Source organism: Hesperophylax consimilis, chromosome 3, assembly GCF_061612785.1.
Source record: "Hesperophylax consimilis isolate HC1 chromosome 3, BYU_Hcon_1.0, whole genome shotgun sequence".
Lineage (NCBI taxonomy): Eukaryota > Metazoa > Arthropoda > Insecta > Trichoptera > Limnephilidae > Hesperophylax > Hesperophylax consimilis.
Window position 1 is genome coordinate 17,738,929 of NC_142838.1, and position 3,907 is coordinate 17,742,835.

The following is a 3,907-nucleotide window of genomic DNA, read 5'->3' on the forward strand; positions in this document are numbered from 1 at the left end:
TATTTTCCAAAATATCAATTATTGCTTGTAATATAAGTAAAAATAAAGCAGTTTTATAGATTAATGTGTTAGTGTATTAAAATTAGTGTAGTATTTTATGAATGGTAATCCTTTGTCACCGTAATTATAAAAAGATATGTAGTATATATTGTACATATGTATTAAATATTAGAATTTTACCTGAATACACTTTTTTTAATGATGTAACTACATATGTATTTATCTTGAAGCATGCTACAAAGATCTCACAGCAGAATGCATTAATTTACAAAGTAAGTGTTCATTTGGGTTCACCAAATATTTGTGAGTAACGCATTAAATAGCAATTGAACAGGGTAGTTGCCAAATATGGGATTTTATGCAAAATGAGTATAAATCTTTCTGATTACTGCGATGACGCACAGAACATTTCTCCGCGTGTACACACTTTCTTTTTGAAGTGAAACTTCTTTACGCGCGTCATGCAATTTCTAGGACCGGAGTAAAACCGACTCATGACCGAAACGAAAATGCGGGTACCCCCACCACCGATTAAAGTTCATTTGATCTAGTCAAAGTTTTGAAGTAACATATAAATGCTTCTTAGCTCATCCCGACAACTGGCGTTGGTGGTGTAATGGTCAGCATAGTTGCCTTCCAAGCAGTTGATCCGAGTTCGATTCTCGGCCATCGCACATTATTTTTTTGTTTTTAACGCCTTTTTCATTCAATATCTTATTTTTTAGTAGGTCAGAACATTTTTTAAAAGAAAATAATATTGCAAAATAATAAAAACACTTATCTCACTGTGATAAAACATTACTCCGCTAGAGCGCGCTTTGCGTTATTGTGTTGGATTAAAATTATTATCTAATCCGTATATTATGATAATTGTATTACATTTATTTAATTAATTTATTTATTTTGATAATATGTAATAATTTACAGAAAAAAAAATTAAAACTATCTCCCTCTGATAAAATATCCGTTCGCTAGAGCGCACTACGCGATCTTGTGTGGGATTCTATTTCTGTACTTCTTCTTCTTCTTCTTCTTCGATGGCGCTACAGCCCATATCGAGCTTTGGCCTCCTGCAACAGTCGCCTCCAACTCCTCCTGTCCTCAGCGGCTGACTTCCAGTTTGTCACCTGGAGAAGCTGTGCTGCATCCCCTCTTACCTCATCTTCCCACCTCAGTCTGGGTCTTCCCACTTTTCTCTTTCCACCTGGGTGACCAGTCAGAATTCTTTTTGGGACGCGTGTATCCGGCATTCTCTGTACATGACCAGCCCATCTCAGCCTGAGGAGTCTCATGTGTGCAGAGATGCTAGGGGCCTTATATATATCGTACAATTCTCTATTGTGCCGGATACGCCACTGTTCGTCCTCTTTCACCGGTCCACATATTCTTCTCAGCACCTTTCTTTCAAAAGTATCCAGCATTTCAGCCATCTTTACTGTCAGTGTCAGCGCCTCACATCCATATGCCAATACAGTTCTTACAATGGTCTTATATATGGTTATTTTGGTTTTTCTGTGGACACTACGTGACTTAAACACTGGCACCAAAGAGAAGTATGTTTTGTTGGCTGCTGTGATTCTTCTTCTGATTTCTGCTGGATCCTCATTGTTCTCTGTCAGGCTGGAGCCCAGGTAGGTGAATTGATCGACCACTTCGTATGAGTAGTTGTCTTTAAATAGTGCACTACTTCTTCTTCTGTGCGAAGGGTTCCTGCTCTGTACCATCATTTTTGTTTTGTCAACATTAACTCGCAGTCCTACTTCCCGCGCCGCTATTTCTGTACATTGTACATTATTTTTAAAAATATATTATATTTTGGGTGTGATGTAGGTAACATTATAAAACATAACAAGCTCTCATATTTTCAGAACCTACATAATATAATCAATTTATGCGGCTTTGCTTACAGTTGGTGCTCAGCGTGGTTGGCTTTCAATCAGTTAAGCGAGGTTCGATTCTCGGCTGTGGCATTTTTGAAGTGAAACCTTGTTGAGGTGGGGGAGCCGCTCACGAACGTTCTCTCTCTTCTCTTCTTTCCTCTCTCTCAGACACCAGCGAACTGCGCCACGCCAAGCATCAGCTGAAACTAGAAGTTTCACTTCTGTCTTGCGTAGGCTTGACACACCCACTTTTTTTGATTTTCTGGCACTTAATTTGGGTATTCAATTATGTATTCATTTTTCTCAACCTTCACATTTCAAAACATATCATTTTTCAGTTCAAAGTAGCACGCACAGCACACACCAGTTGTATTGCAAGATTGTAGTGGCCCGAAAGTCAATCATATTAATTATTTCTGGAAACTTGCATACCTACAGTTATAGTGGCCATGGGCTGCTGGTCAGCCAAAATTTATTCATGGCCACTTTTTGGGTTTGGTACCCTTGGCGTTTATAATAATTTTGTAATTCCTTTATAATGATGTGTTTGCACCTTAGAGTCACATTTTCTGTAAGTATTATACCTGCATTTTGTATCATCTTCGATTTCTGTCGTTGTATTTACAGGCTGAGAAATAAACGTGAAATTGTTTCAATCGCTTTGTATGGCAACACCAAGATGATTCGAGGGTAAAAGGACATAACTTTTAAATAGCACTATGGTCCAAGTGGATATTTTTCTCAATATGTTTACACGGAAAATTTTGTGAAGGAAGATGATTTCATTTTAATTTAATTTAATATTTGAACATTTTTATATTTTTTATATTATTTTTTTAACATACAGTATCTACAGCTGTAGATACTGTAGATTATTTAAACATTAAAGGCACTGTTTATTTTCACACAATTCAGTTACTTTAACCTCTTGTTCGCCAGCGCATCCTTAACTATTAGTGTGCGGTTGCAAATTTTTTGCCTTCTGATCAAAAATTTAATTAACTTTGTTACACATAGTGAAGAGTTTTGAAAATATTTGTGATACATGTAAATTGTAACAAGTGTATTGAGAATTTTATGTTATTTAATGTGTATTATTAATAAAATATTACAATAAAATATTTTTTTATAATTTTTTGGTTAATTCTTATTTTTACCTATGATTAGATTTTTTTGCCTAAGCCTAAGATCCAGGTGTGACCAGAGGCGGATAAGGTCGATTGGAGACTCCTGGAGGTAAAAATTTCGAGGCCCTCTGACCCAAGCCCCAAAACAAGACATTTGAATAGCAAAACCATTGACCTCTTCATATATCACGCCTTCAATTTCAGATGTCACGTAACTTCTCAAGCGCTAAATGTACCCATCGGATACGAAAAATTTGTATCCGATGGGTAATCTGAAACACACTTATGCTCCTAGCATACTAAGATATGTGTTATTCGCTTGGCAAGGAATATATTAAATCCTAATATTATTGTATCTTGTCATTTTGCCACTCCAGAGGTTGGGTAAACTTAAAATTATTCATATTCTGCATGTTCGTAGATGGCGCTGGTGCAATTTACAAAAACATCAGTTTGCGATAACAAGTGAGTTATTAAGAAAATAGTGTCAGCCGGTATTCGGCAGGCGATTGGCACACTAAGGAATACTAGGTGGCGGGAGATGGCATTCCAAAGGTTAACAATTTTTTTTTTTTTTTTAAACAGTGTAAAATGGGACAAGGCAGCGCAATCTTTTATTAATACAGGCCAACAGGCCGTGCTGTAGAAATTGAACTGACATTTAAAGAAACCTGTTTTCGGACTTTCGCACTAGGTTTAGCAGGGTTAGGTACTAATTCCTGCTACTAACCTATACTAACTATACTATTATTTATACTAACCTAGTGCAAAAGTTCAACTGCCAGTTCATTTTCTACAGCGCGGCCCAAGGTTCGTAGAATACGTATTTAACAAGGTTTGCTCATGCGGGCACTTTTCGGAAAAAACACATCAGGCCTCTTGCAAGCTCATGACCTAGTT